At 34.1% G+C, this 21,197-nt stretch overlaps 1 protein-coding gene across 1 annotated transcript in view; it reads left to right on the plus strand.

Moving 5' to 3' along the window:
- Positions 1-21,197, plus strand: part of LOC126875174 (lachesin-like) — a 549,607-nt gene that overhangs the window by 114,132 nt on the left and 414,278 nt on the right. The window contains exon 3 of the mRNA XM_050637912.1: positions 20,847-20,906. The gene's annotated coding sequence lies outside the window, so the exon portion shown is untranslated. The remainder of the gene's footprint in view (positions 1-20,846; positions 20,907-21,197) is intronic.

The raw sequence follows: 21,197 nt of genomic DNA on the forward strand, positions 1-21,197 counted from the left end.
TTTGTACTGATACTTTACTTTATAATTTACATTAAACAGAACGCTGCGAATAGCGACGAAACTGTCAGGTCTGTCACTTCGCTTAACTATGTCTGTCACTTTAATATTCTATTTTTGTATTGCAATTATTTGTATTACCACTGATTATTGTTATTATTATTCCCATAGTATCACACCATGTTTACTAACAAACTTCAATCGACTAACATAAATGGCTAAAAACCACCTTACAATTTTTCAAAATGTGTTCGCACATATAATAAGTTGAAATAAAATGCTGTTTTGCTTTTACCGTTACAAGGAGTGAGGTTACAACTTATTGTCAGTTGGCCATAACGTTAAAGGGATGATACTATTAAAAGTTGAAACTCTGAATGATGAATATGAACATGATACTCTGAAAATTTTTACTTGCATCACTGTGATTCGCAAACTATCGCTTTTAAATATGTACATTATCGAATTTGACGAATTTATATTAATTTTATAGGAATATTTGCCAAGAGAAGAAGTTTCATATTTTACTAGAATTGAAATATTGTAAATAATTATAGCATGATACACACGCACATACTGATTCATTTAGCTGCAGTTACACTTGGTATTTACTGTAATCGTTCTGTTTTCACATTAGAATCCTTGTCCTCTCGTACACGTAATTACACACAATTGCTGGTTACAATTTGCCAACCTGAATTCACTCTATTATCACATTTACGCAAACCCAATTTAATTACTTTTAATAACAAATGATGAATAACATAAGAGACACTACAATCAATGTCAGCTGTTACTGCCGTATCTACAAATTTACGAATAAACTATGAATTGTTGTAATATACACATACAGCGTGTCTCGCGCAATTAACCGTTGCGTTGTATGTTGTAGATTTCTGCGTGGCTTGTATGTGTTCTTATGCATTGGCGCAGTTGCAAAGTGCATTCTACATGTAAAAATATTGAGTTATGTGATTCAATTATTAAAATATTTCTACTCTCTTGGTCAAATAGATGAATAAGGATTCTTTTACATACATATCTCTGAGTATGAATAGTACTTTAGCTATACAGAACATTCAACATCACCCTCTTCATTACACTTTCCATCGCATAAATCTTCGTGTCATTCCCCAGCAGTAATATGTCAGCTTGCTGTTTGCACGTTTGCAGTTGACACTACAGGATGTCACAAAATATGTGAAAAGACATTTCTAGAATCGATTCGAGACATCGAAACAACGAAGAAAGTTTATGTAAAAAGATATTATTTAAACATCATTTTTCAAATTGTAAACATCATTTTACACTAGAAATACATGTGGCGAATAGTTGCCCTAAGTCAGTGAATTACTATCGTCCTTTGTTCTGTATCTTCAGAGTTAGAAACACGAAACATGGGTGAAACAGAGAGTAAAATTGATCAGCTGGTTCATCGATAGTATTTCCATGGAAAAATTCAATTATTTATAACTAGAAAAATAAAGTGTCATCAACGTTTTGTACACAAATTATTTTCCTTATAAAGATGTCCAATTTTAAGCAGATTAATAGTTGATCGACATTGGCAAATAATACTTGTAATACGCTAATACGCATAAAAAACTCGTGTATTTCGCACACTTTAAGCTCGATAAATGCCTGCAGATATGTTACATAAAGTTAAGCGCAGCTTTCAATTTCAGTACATCTATTTTTACTATTCTCTCGTATTATCAATATTTTGGATCAGTTTTATTATTTATTATTATTAATAGTAAAGAATTAAAGTCAGTTTTATAACCGACTCGGTATTAAAACATTTGCTATTTCATATTAAGCCATTGGTATCCTTATTTATACTCTGTTAATGAAAATGCCAATTTTTCGTGCATCGAGTAAAACAGTTGAAATTATATCAATAGACTGTAATGGAATTTTTAATATAAATTTTATTTATGTTTAAAATTGCGCAAATATAATTTTAAGTAACGGATCTTTTATATTACGATATTTACTCCTTCGAATAAAATATCACATTTAAACGCATTTTGTAGTATTGAAAACGATGAAAATATTTTTATCTATCAGCTTTACCATTAAGTTTCATGAAAAAAACACTAGGTAATGTACACGAATTATGTACATTTAAAAATTGTTCAAACTACAGTAGAGCGCCCTCGTCCAAACATTAATATCCGAACGTTTTATTATCGGAACGTTTTATTATCGGGAAATGATATTTCCCAGTAACGGATGTCTTATTATTTATTTTATTTAGGGTCGCATAATTAATAAGATTCATAACAAGAATATACAAAAAAAGAACAAAATGTAAAATATAATAAAACAAGTTACAAACTCACTTAATAGCATATATATATCAATACATTTTGAACATAAATCACATACAGTACAACGATATACAATGACAGCAAGATGCAGTACAATTAACCTAAACTTAAATTAATAGGATATAGTGTATGTTACAATTAAGTTAATAGCCTACAATGTCATAATTGCTGATACAAACTAATATCCTTGAGAAAGTGAAGGAGATTTAGTTAGGCATGTTTGAATATCATCTGGAAGATCAAACTTTGTTTTGTGTTGGGGAAAGTTACTACGATTTATGAAGATGATCTGCAGACAAAATACAGCTACAGTGTTTACACTTGTGTGGTTCATTTTCAGTTATAAGACGAGAGCGTGTCAGGTTAGTATGACCAATTCTAAATCTGGTCTTGCTCTTTCTTACTAAAAAATTCTGGACTTTTATCCAATACGTTTGTACGTATTTTATATATGTTGGATGAAAGTGCATATTTTCAAAAATCGTATTCAACATTTATTTATTTAAATATTTGTTTCAACCTTAATTATTTAAACATTAGGATGTGGACAGTGACCGTTGAGGCTATTCAAACGAGTAGACAAAGTTCCAATTGTGACATTTTTAGATCCCAACTGTAAGTCATGAGTTGATCATTAATAATGAATTGATAGATTCTCCCCTTCATTCGATTGAGTGAATTCTGATTGTAAGAATTTAGTATGAAACTAATAGCGTTCTAACCATCGAAACCAAACGTGACATAATTAGAAAGTGTTGTAAGTACAATAGAATTAGCAAAAACACACATTTTTACAGATATTAAGAAATAAAAACATGATATTGAAAATTGTCCAAAGCACGTAGATTCCGCAGATGCTGGCAACACTAGAAAAACCTTCAATATGCTAATGTAATGAAATGGCTTCATTGCGACAAAGACGATAACAATGACGATATTATGCAAATGAAAACAGCGAACAAAAGTGGTAATAGAGAGATGGTTTTTTATGGCGAAGCAATCGTGGCATTCGGAAAAAAACTTCGATAGTTCGAAACACAAAAAGGGTGCAACTCTATTATTACGTTGAAAAAATTGTTTGATTTAGCAGTCGAAAAATGACGAGGCTCATAAATAATCTGAATGAAACTTAATCGTAACCTACAATTCTAATCGCTGCGTTCTTTAAACGACGCGTGCGATTATCTGAAAGAGGAAATTGGTTCGAACCCGGACGACTACCAAGTCCCTAGTGTGTGCTTTGCAAAAGTGAAACAGATTCCTTGTTTGACTCTCGCGCTAGTACAGAGGCTTCTACTTCAGAGTGCCGTTGAATTTAAAACGTCGATGTGGTTGGTCGCTTGTGTAAATGTCTATTCTTCTACATCCGTTTCTATCGTTAAAATGATTCCCCTTAATTTGCCCAATTTCTCCATTTCCAAATTTCCCTGGTTCCTGCCTTTGTTTTCCGCCGTTTTTGCTTCCCGCCCCCTTCCTTTTCCTGTTTTTTCATTGGTGGTGATCTACCTTTCTTTCTTGTCATTTGCGGTTTTTTCAAGTTCTCTTTTCCTGCTTTGTCTTTTTCCCGGTTTTCGTCCTCTTTCCCTTTTCCCTTAAAGGCTTCAATTAATGAGCATTCGCCTTTGACACTGTACCGTCCTATCCTGTTCCGTCGAGGTCGATCTTCCTCTCCTTTTTGAATCTTTTATTTTGCTCATTAGTCCTTCTGCTCTCACCTAGCGCTTTCTGTTGCTTTTGGTTCTTTGATTTCTTGCGTGTCCATCAAGTGTCGAAGGGTACTGATACGATGAACCGCGATCCAGCAGCCCTGTTTTCCCTCGATAGGTGTCGCTGCTTCCTGTGACCCACACGATCGTCATCCAGTAGATCCGAGTTTTCGCTCTAACCTCAAATCCCTTTGTCTTTTAGCTTCTACTAGGTGTCTTTCTACCTTCCACCTGTCCTCTCTCATTTCGCTACTCCGTGTCTTTGTCTCCCCCTGTCTAGAATTTCTCCCGTCTGTCTTTGAACAAGCTTCAGAGCTTCTCTTGTCTATTTCTAACACTTAATCGCCTTTTCATATTCACACTCTTGCAATTACGCGCTGTTCTCATTTCTCACATAACGCTACTCCCTATAAATCTATATTAATGCGGTATAAGTTATACTTTGGTGATTGCTGTTGCGTGGACGTAACTTCACTCTTCCGGCCATTATCTGCCGACGTGTCATGCACAGGGTGCAAAGAAAGTAAGTTTAAAGAGGATCCTACATCAAATTCAATTCATTTCAAAATCAAAGTTTAATCTTTTTTATTATAGCATACTGTGCTCATCGCGAGAAACAACAGTCTGAAAGGCACCATGGGTCGCAAATGATCCCTCCTGCCGGTCAACGATGTTAAAGTTTTAGTAATTTTCAAACTGATTTTTAATTCACAATGAATTAACATTAATGAATTAATGAATTAAATTTTTTGTTTGCAAATTTACATATAATTCTTCGCTCAGGCTTCTTTTCCATCAACGAGTATTCTCATAGATATCCGTAATCGTAAAAGAAACGCATATTTATTTTTGCTCATAGGCGACAAAAAGTATACTAAATTTGACACTACTGTTTTAACTAAATTTTAAGCTACTGAACGATATCTTTCACTCTGCGAAGAAAGAAGTGGAACAGTGCCGAATCTGCAAAGCGAGGTGGTCCATGGGAAGCGATTCATCCTGTTCACGATAATATAAACGTTTCATTGAAAAATTGGCGAACCGATCGACTATGAGTCGGAGTGTGAGCAATCATGCGTGGAATAGATAGAGTAGACACGTGTGCTTTAACTTGGTGTAATTTGCTATAGAGTCACGAATCTAAAAGTCGCAAATATACGCACTTGTTATCGATGTAGGCACATAATTGCTACCCATTCTTGATTAAATGCCTCGAGTTATTGCGTACGCTTTACCGCGAGCACGAAATGAAATTCTGGCGTTTGTTGATCGAGGATGCTACTGCATTCGTAACACGGTCGAAAAAGCATAGTTGTAGCATAAGTATCATTCAACGGGAAAAATCCCGCCGAGTGACATATCTATTTGGAGTGTTTAAACGCGGCGAATGTTGTAAAAATGTAAGTTCGCTCTCGTATTCGCCACATTGTCGTATGATGGATTCGATGTCACCTATTCTATGTAAATTCATTAGTAAATGCGCACGAGGAATGGCAATAATTAATCTTCTTTAGGAATGTGGGGCCGATTTAATCTTTGATATGGATTTAAATGTCGCAATATTAATTCTTGATCACGAAATTACTAATTTAGTCGCTGAAAATCATATTATCACGCAACCTTTTCTGCACGTAAAGGTCTTCCATTATTTCAATATTCTGATATATCTGTAATTTCCTACTGCTTCGTCGATAGCGCGTTATTTTCCCACGAAAAGTAAATGCAAATAAATATTTTTATGCCAATAAAGCCAGTTAACGAATTATTAAAACTTTAACGTTGTTGACCGGGAGAAGGAATCATTTGCAGCCTATGGTTTTTTTAGAAGCTTTTTTCTCCACCCATCCGGTACTGTAGAATCATACTATCATATTTACACTTACTTCCTTCACACCCTACACATGTCATACATATCCAATTTTTAACGTTATTATGCAAGTGATTTAAGACCGCAGACTTGATTTTTATCTATTAAAATATTTCTATAGCTTTTATTCCTCTCAAGCAATTACTAAAAGCGTGATGCTTTGCAAATATTTACAAAATTTACAATGACTTTCTGTTTCTACTGTTAAGATAACTTGAATATCGTAAAAAACGTATAAAACGAATAACGAAGAAAGGTGTGTACATAAGTACGTTGTCAGACATATGTGCAATGCGCGAGACACACGTGAGATCCACTTCGAGAGACGATGGTACTCCTAAAAGCAATGAAAAAGATTCACATAAACACATGCTGTATCTGTGTTTGTTTGGAAGGTATAACGAATTTTCCGTTTTCATTTCGCGTTATCAAATTACTTTCACGGAAGATGCTCAAAATGACCACCTTTCATTTCAAGGCCAACCTGTAGACGTCTTTTTATGGACCCGGTTGACACTCGAACAATTCCTGGTGTTCGCCGAATTTCTTTATAATCTTGTCCTATTTTGAACCTTAGTATTTCAACATTTTTAATAGGTTTGCTCTGCTTGCAAAATTCGATGTATCTCATAAGCGAAAACAAATAGAGCATGTGTTTATATGAGCCTTCTTCATTCTTTTTGGGTGTACAATCAACTCCCAAAATGTATCTCACGTGTCCTGTTACACCTTGTATACTGTTAATAATGATAGCGATGATAGATTGTTAGATAATGCGAGTGACGTAATTAACGTGAATCCGAAAAAATCACTTGATTGATTCTCTTGAAATATATAAAATCGAATACACGTAATATGCGAATATATTTTGTCAATATACAAACAATCTATAAACAAATTAATAGCGAAGAAATGAGATTAAAATGAACGAAAAGTTTAATGGAATTTTAACCTTTTGTTCTTGCGATGAATATATTTTAATAAATACGCGAATGGAAATGCTCGACGAAAATAAAACAAATTCGTATCTTAATATACAACCTCATGATTTTATAACCTCCGGTGAATACGATGCATCTGAAACATGTCTGAAATCCGTCGAGCGAGCAGTTCTTCAATCAAGTGGTATGAAAATTCCATTGATTAATGAAACATGCAAATTCGTTACACGCAAGGACGTGTTGTCGCATATGCATACAACGGACAAAATTTTCCAGTAGTTTGAGCAAAGAATGAATTATATTGGAAACTTTAGATTTAGAGATTACCCGCTTTCTTAAATAATTTACATACAGCTCTTTTTTTTATCGAGTCCAAAAAAAGCCCCTTATAAAGAATTATGTACCATAAGGGGTACGTTAGCTTTCCCCAGTTACTATTTTTCCGGGCGCATGAGATTTTAAACGACAGTTTAATTTAAGTTAGAAGAAAATTTAAACGTGCAAATTACTGTGCACTTTTTAAGAAAATAAACGCGTTCCAATATCTGGTTCGTAAAGTAAGGGTTTCGTGTTCAGTGGCGGGTACAGATTGTGTTTTCTCAAATTCTTCGTTAGGCCAGCTCTATGAGAATTAAAGAATTGCAAGGGACTCTTCCAGACTATTTGATTTAAATCCTGCTTTTTCAGAAAAGTGGTAGCGATCAAAGGACAAACTCTCGTGAGTTTAACCTTTATTTGCGAATCGTGGTTTATTATTGTCTTTAAAATAATATACAATATTCAAATTACATTCGTGCTTAAGTGATTCACGAAAATCATGTTTTAATTAATTTGATTACACAGTATATCCATTTGTGATGGAATCCAAAAATTATTTATGCATTTTTCCTTAAATTCGTTATATTTTCTTTTAATTTCGAGAATACAGAAGTTACGATAGTCTTTGTATCTATTTTTGAATTATGCGGGAAGAGAAGAACGCTAATCAGTAGAAATTTTAATGTTACGATTCCATCATTTATGATATATAATATTAATGCATTCTGCAGAAAATACGTAAAATGTATTTGGAATACTTCTTTTCCTCGAGACTGTTAATTCTTTGCAGATGTAAGCTGATTTTACAGAAATTGGTCTTGTAGTTTTGCTTCCATCGGTATATGTTATATGTAAGTCATCATTTAATAAAAAATTGCACATTTTGTGCATGTTTCCAATTTCAATATTTATACGAATCGAGGTAATGACAGTGTTATGATCAGAAAAATAGATATTTAAGTGATTACGAGTGTGTAATATTCCCTTTATTGATACATTGTTTCATGAGCCTTCTTTTTAAGTTCACTTTCCTTATTTTTAGATGGTTAAAAGTGTTTTGCTGTACGATTAATTTTCATAGTAGTGTTAGAGGGCTTTGGTTAGGAAGCTATTACACAAATATGTAGTACGATCCCTCATAAGTGAAAGTTTTGGCTTTAACAGAATGTTTGTTGGTGCACTGATACGATCATTAAGAACAGCGCTTATTGCTGAATGTTGTATCTTTTTTCAACTTCTTAATGTTATTAATATGATGATGAGAATGGAAAGTAATTGGAAAGATATATTACGGTTAGCGATAATTTTTCATCGGCGGAGCTAATCTCTTCAATTGCATTAAACTTCCTATCCGCGTTTTCCGGTTTTTGATTATACGTGTCATTCCCAGATTAGCAAAAATAAACCAACGTAGGGGCCCAGCTAGATATTTTCTACTTTTTCAATAAGTTGGTGTAATCTATTTTTGGTGTTTCTGTCTTTGAGTAGGTGATATTTATTTTTGATATTCACAAAGGCTTTTGTAAGAGCAGTGTATTCGTTAGTAACAATGATACAATTTAGTCGAACGTAGTTTGTCAAAATTCTGTTTCGGCTCCTCGTTGCTTCGACATAAGGATGATCTCTGCTTTCTGTAGCAGTTTCAAACTTAGTATCAGAGAACATCTGGTCTTCGCTATCAAGATTGTCTGCAGAGATCTCAGAAGATACAGATAAGAGTCTTTTGTTGCAACGTGCTCCAGTTGTCCGGTTGTCGCAGGTTCCGAAAAACCACGGGAGTGTTTGTGGCGCCGTTTGTCGTTAATATTATTGTTACTGTTATTGTTAATGATGGAGTTGGAGGCTGAAACATTGTCATATGAAGCAATAAGATTGTCGACAGCTATATCTTGAGACCTGTTGTTAGTAGTACATTATCTTGCTACGTGATTTTTCTTTTACGAAGAGAACTTTGTCCGTAGATGTAAACGTGTATACGATATTGTATGTATTGTATACACGTTTGTATTGTATGCGTGTATGTAAAAATTCTGGGATTTTTTATACGTCTCCTAGATTGACATATATCGCGTGGCTTAAAACTTAACGCTCTAACAGCCGCATATTTCGCCATTACGGCCAATCGCGAACGCTTTTCACTCAGTCTATTATCGCAAAATTACCATCATGATTGAATTAATTATTGAATTAATTATCATCGTTACTGAATCTTTATCATGCTATTTTTATTTATTTTCTACACTTACGCGTTATAGAAATAAAGAAATCGGGGTTACAATCATTTGCTGACCAATCACTTTCCCTGGCTCATTAGACTCACAAAGTGCCGGTCTTTTCAGTGAATTTATAGATCGTTTCGCTTGATTAAATTAAAAAGAAAAAAGAAAGAATAATTTCACGTAGACGCGACGGCGGCCAACAACACAAGATCACGTTTACACGACGCTGCCGTCAAAGTGTTAAAACGTGACTGAAGCTAGGTTCCAGTATAGCTGCTGTTAAGCAAGTAAGCTTAGAGGTAATTTTGATGTTTCTTTATGCAAAAAGGTTTTCGATACATTCGTTCCAGATGCATGACGTAACATTTAAAAGTATAATTCTCTGTGAAAACCCGATTAAAGGTCTTATTGCGACATTGGTATCCCTGGAAACAATTGAAGACTGTTTAGAGAGAAGTTGATGCTCTGTTCGTTTACTGTCCAGATATATCCACACACGGTCGTTAGAAATTCGAGGAATGAAACGGCTGGCCACCAAAAGCTCCTTCAATACTACCGGCAATGATTACTGCTTCTCTGCTAGGATACACGTTAAGCATATTGGCGGATATTATCGGGTATTCTTTGCTTACCTCGAGACTCCTGTACCCAAAGGTTCAGATATACTTTCCTGAACTAGCTTTAGCGAACAGCATGATAAAAATACTAAATATTTGGAAATTTCTTTCAATATGCAACACACAGAAATGTGCACGACTGCTCGGAAGGAACTCTGACGTACAGTTGGGAAAGAATTCAGCCTCCTGACATAATTTTGAAATCCTTTCGATTTAATTTTGCGTGTTATATTAGATAGTTGAAAGTAACGTTCTATAATCATATTAAGATACGTATAGTCTTCATTTCGACATGTAGAGTATTACCAAACCGATTTCGTAGAGTTCAATTTTCGAAAAAATCGAGTTTGGAAATCAAGTATACTTGAGTAATCAGTAAGAGGTTATTCTACGTATGAAATTAAGTCGAAGATGTAGAACAAATTCTTCGTTTCGGTGATACAAAGGAAAACCAGCTGAAATTTAATTGTAGAAATTTCATGTCTATAATAAAACATAGAATGTGTATGGAGGTGCACAAGGCCTTTATAAAACTTGAAAGTTTACATTCTATCGATGATTCGATATCTAGAGGGTGTGCCGAAAATCATGATACAAGCCGAAAGAGGGTGATTCCTCGCGTAAAAGCAAGTCGAAAACGTCAATTTTCGACAATTTGTCAAGCACTCGTGCACTTGAGAGGTAACGAACAGGTTAGACAGGTTTCTTCACTCTTACGCACCCTGTCAAGTGGTACAGATCGGAAAGGGCTGTTGTTCCCTCTTCAAATCAACTTGGAAACGCAGAATGATAATTTTCGATGCGAGGCTTAGTTTTCGAGAAAATCAATTACAAAGTTCCGTCCATTTGACTCTCGTTACTTTTCAAGTGCACGCGTACCTACATGACGGAACTTCACAGTCCATTGCCTGGGAAACGAAGCCAGACAAAATTTTACAGATCTGGGTGCATGTATAAAGATACCGTTTATTCTCGTACATATTTCTGTGTTTTTTTAAATATTTTACTATTCGACAATATCAAATAACAAAACCGATTGCTTCAGTCAACGCTCATACCGCGCTTAATGCACTCGTTCTCGTCAAAAGTAAATTACCGAAGCGTCCTGTTTTGCGACCAAGTTTTCAGGACAGAAAAAATAAAAAAAAAAAACAAAATCATATAAAAGCTCCGCTCCCCAGTGGCTTAAACCCAAAAATTGTATTAAACACAAAAAATGTAAAGCGCCGACACATAATATAGTATGGCTACGTCGTACCGCCGCGTATCGGTACCTTTGCTTAACATATCATTACCAAAATTCACAGTTCATTGTGAATACCAAAATGTATTTGAAATTGTATCTTGGGTTAAATAAACATCATTAAATGCACTCGTTCTCGTCCGATCACGAAAGTTTAAGCAACGCTGGGCGCGGATAGTACTTAGACGGGTGACCGCTTGAGAACCCCGTGTGGTGTTGCCCTTTTTTGCTTTTCCAATCTTTTTTACTTTTCTGAATAATCTATGATCTTATCCAGGGAAGGAGAAATATATTTTTAGCATTACACGACTGTCACCATACGTTGTATCATTCTTTCATACACGTACAAAGAAACTGGCACACGTTTTAAAACTGAAAGAAATAACGTCTCTTGGTATGCAGAAATTTTATGATGCCAGATTAATATCAAAAGTTATTATTTTACATTTTCGACTTACTTTTGTACGAGGAATCACATCCTTTTGGCTTGCACCACGATTTTCGGTATACCCTGTATGTACTATCGTATGTATGTACTTACACAGCACAACAAAAATAGAATATTAATCCGTAGTGTAGTATCGTGGACAAAAAGGCCAAAGAGATATCGAGTAAACCATAAACAATGCCGCGAGAGCCGAGGCGTCGTCGGGTCCATCAATGTGTCGTCGGTCCTTCAATTGAATAGTTTCGTAGAAAAGGCCTACATGACCTTGGCCAGTGTTTACGGAACACGTGCGTGGTGGGCCTAAGAAAAGACAAAGGGATGCTAGGACAGTCAGTGTCAGTGGAGAAGTCAGAGAGTGTGAATCGAGAAGTCAGAAAGTGCGAGTTGCGTTGTCGATATAGTGTTGCTAGCGTTGTGTGAGAGTGTCGTCCGCGTGAGAGAGAGAGAGAGAGAGAGAGAGAGAGAGAGAGAGAGCGTTGGATCTGTTGTGACGAGAGTTGCGAGTTAACTATTGAGTTATCTAGAATCATCGTTCTTCTGTTTAATCAACATGTGTACAATCCATTTATTGTAAATAAATCATCAATAATAATAATATTTTATTCCCGATACTACAGTAGGGTTGCTGGAAAAGTGCTTGCAACAGAGGTGTGCCCAGAACACGAATGTAATTTAAAGAGTTCACATAAACACATATTCAATGTGATCGTGTTCTTAAATTTTTGTGTAAGATCAGTTTTGAAAATTAGTTGAAAGAATGAACAACCATTACACTGAAATCTAGTTTGTTTTTAGGAGACAGATTTGTTATTAGTTTGAGGTTTTAAACGTGCAAATTTGTTAGCCCGTAAGTATTTCACGCATGATCTTTTAATTGCACGTTGTTAATCTCTTAGGTACGATGCGCCACTATAGTGGCTTTCGCGGATGTCATCTTATATTACGACGCGCCACTATAGTGGCTCACTCTACTGACTCATTCGCTCACCGTTTCAACTAAATGGTCTTTTTCATTTGTCTTACTTCACGCAATGTTTTATAACAGTGTTAACAATATACAGATAGAATATATAGTCTTTGTTTTTGATACGTCAGTGTTTTGCTTTTGTTAAAATAAATATACCATTATTAGATGCTCTTTTTAACATGCCGACCCATATCCTTATAATTTTTTAGAATCTCAAATTATATTATTTCAATATAATTATATTATATTCAATCTCAAAATGTCGCTTCAAAATGGAAAACGAAGAGCAATTTGGAAAACACTATCGCGCTATGAGTGTGAAAATCGTGACGTGGGTCTATGTGTCGTACCGTGCTTTAAAATATGTCACACACAGTTGTATTATTAATTATTAAAGTGAATTATGAAACTTAAAGTATATGCATCATATTTTCAAGAAAAATTGTAGTTTAGTTATTAAAAACTTGATACCAATGTGCTTGCGCAGAGAACAACACTACCCGTCACATATTGCAGTGGCGTATCGTTTACACGTAATTCGCGTCAAACTCTGCCGTAGAGAGAAACAGCTGCGCGCAAAATTCAGCCCTACCTAAGAGGTTAAACGTCTTCTATCACCTCCACATAGTTCAGCTGATGTAAGGTATCTTCCAAAATGTTAATTCTCAATACCGTCTGCCATTGTTTTATTTCCTGTACTGTTTATATTATGTACATTTTGTGTTTATTATTTTGTTATACTTTCGAAGAATAATTTGAAACTGGAATTTATCAAGTAACTCTTTTACGAAACTTATGCTGCATCTTCAAATAACGGTTTACGCATCAAGTTTATTCGCGTCAGTGTTACTTAACATTTATGAAGTAACTTGTTTGAACAATTTTGTAGGCGTTACGTAATAAGAAATTAACCTAATTTTCTTATTTGATATTTTATGCTTCCACCTACTTCGTCAAAAATATCCTAGGCGCTTTAAACCAAGCAATATAAACTTTCTCAGGAAAAGAGAATATGTGTATACTTCGCCGACTTCGTCTATATACCTGAAGATGGATGCCGGCTTCATCAAAATTAGAGCAGGTATAAACTTTAAAGGACATTATAAAAATGATCAATGTTGTTCCAGGAGACGACGAGGAATGAATTTTATAATGTAGAATCTGCATCGGCGATGAAAATTTACGTAGGAGAACGTTGGGCGGAATGGCGTACTATTTCTTAAATATATTATTTTTTTTTATGTGTCAAGGATGGAGATTTGACAGTTATTGCATGTGATTCTATAAGTTTTTAGCAATGTAATGCATAGACGATGCGACGAGAAAGATCGATTGTTATTTTAAAAATTCTGGTTATTGGAAGAATAATCAAAATGTTAGTTTCCTCACTCGTAGTATAATAAATAATTTTACTGTAGAGTTTAAATTTTAAGAAAATAAAAAATAGTCTACACTGGATAATGCATACATTAATGTTACTTAATTTAAGATTCTTTTCACTTTTCTCACAGAAACGAATCGCGCAATTGTCCAGGAGGGAAATCCGAAACGTATTACAGCGTAATGTTGCGTAAGATAGCTGACGAGTAAAAAGTTATAATCATATTACGTTTATCGTGTAACAAGTTCAGCTTGCAAGCGTACTTTCGAAAGGACGATGATGGTGATACTAAGTCATACTTGTCATCTTGGCAAGATTGCGCGGTGTGTGGTTTGCTTTTCAGTCGTCACTTTCGCAGCACCGGTGCATTCACAATAGACGCGACGATCTCGAGCACTGGAGATGCAGTTACTATGTTGAGAGTGTAATTATGGATGGCAGTGGAGGAAACCTAGAGGGTTATTGCAACCTAGCTAGTGCAGTTTGCTGCTGTGTGTGTTAACTTACGTGTGCGGTAGCTACCACACCATTCACCGACAGTTTACGAGCTACGCATATCGCACTAGTTCGTCGTCAATTTTTGCAACTACGTTCTTATAATATTGTTTCGAACGTTACGTCGATTATACGATATCCGATTGTTTTTCAATTATATGGAACGTTATACTAACAATGAGATTTATTCAAATATGTATATACAGCATTGAAATATAAGTAACATGGATGATATTGCAACTAATTGTACATGATGTAATACGATATGTATGATTGCAAACATTTCTATAAAATACTATCAAAATAATAAGTAAATATATATATATTATGTAATTACATTAATAGTAAACCAACGGACACGTCTGTGTTCACGGTTACATATATTTACGCATAGTAAGTGCATACGTTACGCATAGTAGTAATATATTTTTGTTAATAATTTTTGAAGAAATAACGAACGACGGCTAACAACTGCACGTCAAAACTCTATGCCAAAATCAAGATCATCGAAACTGGCCTCCCCTTTACCAATATTTACCATAAAATGTATTGGCAAATTTAAGCAAATATGACTTAAAACTAATTGCAATTTGGTTTAAATCTAATCCAAACTCAAACAAAAAATGGTATTGAAGTAATAAATGTATACAGTAAGAAGCAAGCAGAAAACTATAACTAAATAAATATGTCGTCCTTTTTTAATGTGACGAATTAATATGCATGTTATTTCATTTTAAAACAATAGGAACGTAAATTTATCAACACGGAGGCAGTGGTGCAATTTTTAATCCGCGTTATAGGGGGTCACACTGTATATTATTTATTAAATTAATAGTGAACCAATATATAAAATTATGTTTGGAAAAAATATACATTCTCATTACAAACATAATTTGCTTCAGTATTTTGTTTAGCTCTCAGAATTTTTATCATACGAAATATGAATCTTTAAAGTACTGCAAAGTAAGTCTTAAAATATATAGTCCCTGTAATGATTTCCTTTTAAGCCTATAATCTATTCAACAATGACAAATTACACTGAATTAAATATTGTTGCGAGAATTAGTTCAAGAACAATTAGCATTAAAATTGGAATAAATTGAGTACACAGTAAGGACATAATGAAATGGCATTTCCATGATAAAGAAATCATACGCTACTAATATATTAACGGTTTCATTCAAATTCGCAATTTACACCAAGCAATTAACTATTTTATTAAAAATGAAAGATAACCTAAAATTTTCATGTAGTAATGAGAAGTGGATAATCATTTTCGAAATTGCTGCGCAGATAAAGAGTGTAAACGAGAGAAAGAAAACAACTGAATTTTTCTCAGGTAAATGAGACAATAGATTAATCGCATAATAAAATTTGTAAAGAGGGAGAGGGAGGAACAAATTCCTCCATTCCTCATTTCTTGAAAATAGATTGGCATATTAAAGATATAATTGGTATGTTTAACTAGGCTTATATTTGTTTGAATTCTTTTTAGATAAGTATTGTCATTAACGTGGCAACGCCATTCTTTACCATAAAATTGTATTTCCAGTTCATTTTCTTGATCAGTTTGCGGCTTAAAAACAAATTAATTCTCTAAATTTATTTACATTTCTGGTTTTCTACATATATATACATTTCTTTTCTACATATATTTCAATGACAAGTTGACGACACAGAGTGTGTTACTTTTTCTATTTAATCTGTAGGACTGTAACTTACAATTAGGAGGTTGGAAAGGGCTGTAAGAAGGAAGGAAAAAAGTATTTCGTCCGGGACCTATTGGAAGACATCAGTAAGGCTATTTGTCTATTTAGAGAATTTTGTTATCTTTTATGTTGATCTTTTAGGATCCAACCTTCAGACAGTTTTCCATAGTGAGCGTCGCGACCTGTTTATATAATCGTGCTTTAGATATCAGGATAGAAAAGGTCATATTGAAAATTGTATTTATGGGAACAGGTAGATGGGACGACCGCCTGTGAGAAAGTGTCGTAGACTTCAGGTGGCAGAGTAGGGAGTGTACCTAAATCTCACTTTAGACGAGAAGACTAACTTTCAGTTCCCTGATGAGTTATGCACTGCTGAAAATTGAAGTTTATACAGGTATTTTCATTTATCGTTACGGAAGTGTTACTATTCAATCTATTTGTCTTCTCTCAACTGAAATGAATTTCAAGACAACTTTGTATAGTCACTAAGGTAACAGGATGCTAAGCGAAGAAAATAGTAGTTTATACAACTAGAATTTATACAACTAGACATGATTCGTATGGTATTGTCTCATCGTGACATATCTATGATAGCTTCATAAAAATGTAATCGTCATTTATTTAGAATAGTTGATCGTCCTAAACGACATTTGCGACACGTACGAAAGTTTTTGCTATTTTTGAGGATTCAAATATTTCATTTACTTTGGATATATTGATTCTATTTCCTGCTGAATACGAATGATTTTATTCTCAGCCCCGGAAATCTACGTATTTTTAACATTATTGAACATTTTCGTAACATTCTTTTTCTGTTATTTTTTAGACACCTTAAGAATTGATGATTTTCATTTAAGGAAAGAACATGGAAATGGAAACATTATTGTGAATTGTTTAGGGAGGAGGTCTATTTGACAGAGCCAAAACCTACAAAATCATGAATGCGTAAAAAACGTTTCTTTCTGCAATTCTATAAACTATGGCACAGATTAAAAGAGTATACCAGTGTTTCATTTATATATATATCAGCAGACAGGATTAAACCTCGGTGGGGTAATGCAGTAATATCAGTTATCGATACAACAACTGAACATATCCATAAACAGACAATTCGTGGTCAAGGGTAAAAGATAATGTTGAAAAGTTTAAAAATTTCTGGGCCGAACAGCACTCTGTTCTCGCTCACGTCGAGCCTTTCAATTGGACGACTGTAATGTGTAAGACTTCGAGTACAGTATTAGAAATATTTTAATATTACGAGTTTAAGCATTAAAGTATTTCTATGAGTATGAAAAATAAGTTTTCGTGTTCATTGCTGAGGTGAAAGAGTACGGTAAAAGAAGCTGTCTTCGCTATATCATAATTGTACGTATGTTTTTATCTAGTAGTTTGGAAGATAATGATTCGATAGCCGTGAAACACGTATTCAGTCTCATGGCACTCTTAAAGTCTTATTAGGTATATTTTCAGAAGCACATGTCACTCTCAGTAGATAGCCAAATTTCAATATTCGTTTCCTTTCGTTCGTGTTCTGCTCCCAAAATCATTTTAAGCAGATTTGGTAAAAGCAGGCAGACCAATTTTACTCGGTTGTAACAACAACATCCGAAAGATTCATATTGCTGAAGAAGAAATTTGCCACCAAATAAGCGACTCATCGAAGAGGGGAAGGGCATGTCGCTTGGTATGTCGCTTAGCTTTGTTTTTCTCCGATCCATTAGATAGATTACTTTCGTGTGTCCGATAGAAATTACGACCTTCAAACAATTTTATATTCTGTGATTTTTCAGCAAGTTCCTACGTAAGAAATTTTACATCGAAAATCCTTTCATCCTCAATTAGAGTCTTAGCGAAGACGAAGGACCTCACTAAATCGATTGTTCTCGCTATTCCAAACATAGGGTTCAAGATATTTCTCTATATGCGTATTTTCATTTAAATATCGTACATAAAAGAGGAATTATGTTGTATCTTTATTCTCCTTTATCTGGGAAACCAATTTCCAGTTTCATTCATTTTCAGTTTCATTGTGCTGATTGAGCTCACATCGTGACGTGTCATTTGACTCAAAATTCAGTTCCAAAATCACGTGACCAAAAATAAGCGAAGAAAGACTTGTTATGGATGTTGTAACGTTGTGGGAAACGTTTTTCGGATTGTATGATAGACGACCTGGTTTCATGTCGTGATTCTTTTTTTAAATAGCTTTCGTTTTTTACGTTCCTTAACAACGACTTAATTCAAGACAGACAGTTTATAATATAATTTCCCGATCGGTGATATCTATACATCTAGTGGTGAAATTCGTTTGTTAATAGTTTGGAAATGATTTGTTCCGTCTGGAAAGCATAAAATAATGACGCGGTGACTCGGTCGGTGAAGCTTGTAGCGCGATTGTGAAGGAATGTTATTTTTGAGTTTAAATCTTTTAAAGTATTATCTCCTTAGAACTTTCTCCCTATTTATAGGGATGTTTTAGAAACTCGATATTTCCGAAGGGTAATGTAGAAACACGTACCAGTTGCCAAGATTTTTAACCTGAAGGAATACCACGATTCTTCTGAAAAAGCGGACATTTCGCGTCAATGCAGGTAATGCTACACCTTTAGCGCGAAGAGGTGCGCAAAGGGCGTATAGTAATCGCGATACCAGAGTACCATGCATTAGAATATCAATTTTTTGAAAGCAATCGATCAATATGTATTCTGAGCATACTAAAAAAATACTTGAACTTTCCGGGTAAAATACACACGTTCTACAACGTTCAAAACATTAGACTCCTCTCTCCAGTTTACCAAGTGTTGACATTATTCAACCCTCAAACATCAGACATCCTTAAACATCCATATGGTATACATCTTCAAACATTCGAACGTTACACATCAAACACACTTAACACGTACAGTAATACACATACAGAATATCTGTTGGGGGAATTGACAGAGTCAACTTAACAGTAGCGGCGTGTCGACCGTCAGTTAATGATGATGGTTATGGTAACAATGAATACCCTATATATATCTTTCTCTTCTCCTCTCATTGTCAATCCTTGGATTTATAGTAATAGGGTGCAAAATTCAAGGTCCCGTGTTTATGATATTTTTATAGTGAAATTCAGAATGAAGCGGATTAATTCCGTTATGTTAAAATAATAATAATAGTTAAGCTTTCCTTAAGTAAACATTTTTATTCGAATAATTTTTTTAATAAGATGCTGATACAATGCATACAATATTAGTAATTATAGTTTATATCTTCGAGTAAATTAGCTTCGTTATAAAATTGATCATGTCCGATTGTACATTTCATAAAAAGAAGTTGGCGCAAGAGGTAGTCTGAACACGAAGGAAAAGATCAATTTACTTCTACAAGATATTTATTTGCTGTAAAATACGTACAAACTTTATGTAGGTCTCTTACTGTCTGTAATACAGTGCTGTTCATTGCCATGTTCTCTGAGCAATATCGCACGACAGGAAGATATAAATTAGACAATTTCATAGGAACAATACGGCGATATTGCCACAAGAAGCAATAATGTGGTGCACAAGTAATTCTACCTGACCGAAATACATAATTCTACCTCTCTAAGGTTAAATTAGCATTCTATGTAGAAGTAACATGACTCGTATGTACAATGTACAGAGTGTACGAAAGTAGGTGTCAGGATCACCACAGCGTGATTCTATAGCTCCGGGACGGTGAAGATTTATTAAAAGAAGTAGCACCAAAATTCACCATCACCATGAAATTCAACTGTATTGTACTCGTCACGGTGTTAAAATTGAAAAAGAAACGACGTTAAAGTTCCATTGGCTCTTGCACCGATGTTATTTATAATATGTTTATATTTCGCAGTCAGATAGAAAGTAAATAACGTGATATTAATCAGGAGACAGAGAATTATTTCTTAGCATATTAATATGACATGTGATTCTAATTATTAGTATGTAATTATTTAAAAATTGAGTCACATGACTTCCGCACGTAACCTAATGGTACCCACGGTTTTATTTTTTCAGTTATACACAAAAGTATTGGTACAGAGCCTTTTTTAATACAATATCGTAAACTTGTCAATGAAAATGCACACACATTCATTATAAAAGATCAAGTCGTAGTTTTGGAAATTAATGTACATAATTAGTTGTAGAATAGATAAAAATACGCAACGTACGTTTTTCGAGAAACCGCTAGACTTAATTCATTCCTGAAAAAGACAAAGCTGTTAAACGTATATTAATATTATTAATTAATATTATTAATTAATATTAATCTGCTAACTTGGAAGAAAGCGTCAACTCGTTACAATATTTTGAGAATCTTTTACTTTTAATGCATTATAATCGTATTACGATATAGTTTACATTCGTTTAAGTCCAAATTGGCCTATGTGAGATTAGCTTTTTTATTTATACGCTTACCACTGCCACGTTTCAACGGATTTCTGACTGTGAGATATTTTATTTGATAGAGATTATCTAGTTTAAAATATTTAAAATGCAGTTGTACGAAATGTAATACTAAATATTTATTACTAAATCACTTGACTTTTAAATCAATTACATTTATTGCATCGTTACTAACACTGTCGTTTTTCAGGTTAACGATGAAACCATAAATTTGAGCCATTCAAGGTGCCAACGCTAGCTAATATCAGTGGTGAGTAAAAATTGAACCTTTTGCATTATATAAAGTCGTTTCATTAATATTTTTGAAATTATAAATATATTGCATATTTGTAAACAGTATTGGGCAAAATTTTCCGTACCTCTTAGATAATAAAAAACAAGTTAAAATAATATTTTGTTTGTGAATGGGAATTAAATTTCGTATTTAAATAAAAGTCATTTAAACGATATCAAAAATTATTTATTTTCTATTTCTTATTTGCAAGCGAAATTTTATTTTTTATTTGGATTTGATTGGAAAACAAATGACAACGTATGAACA

The sequence above is a fragment of the Bombus huntii genome, chromosome 17, assembly GCF_024542735.1.
Source record: "Bombus huntii isolate Logan2020A chromosome 17, iyBomHunt1.1, whole genome shotgun sequence".
NCBI classification, from domain to species: domain Eukaryota; kingdom Metazoa; phylum Arthropoda; class Insecta; order Hymenoptera; family Apidae; genus Bombus; species Bombus huntii.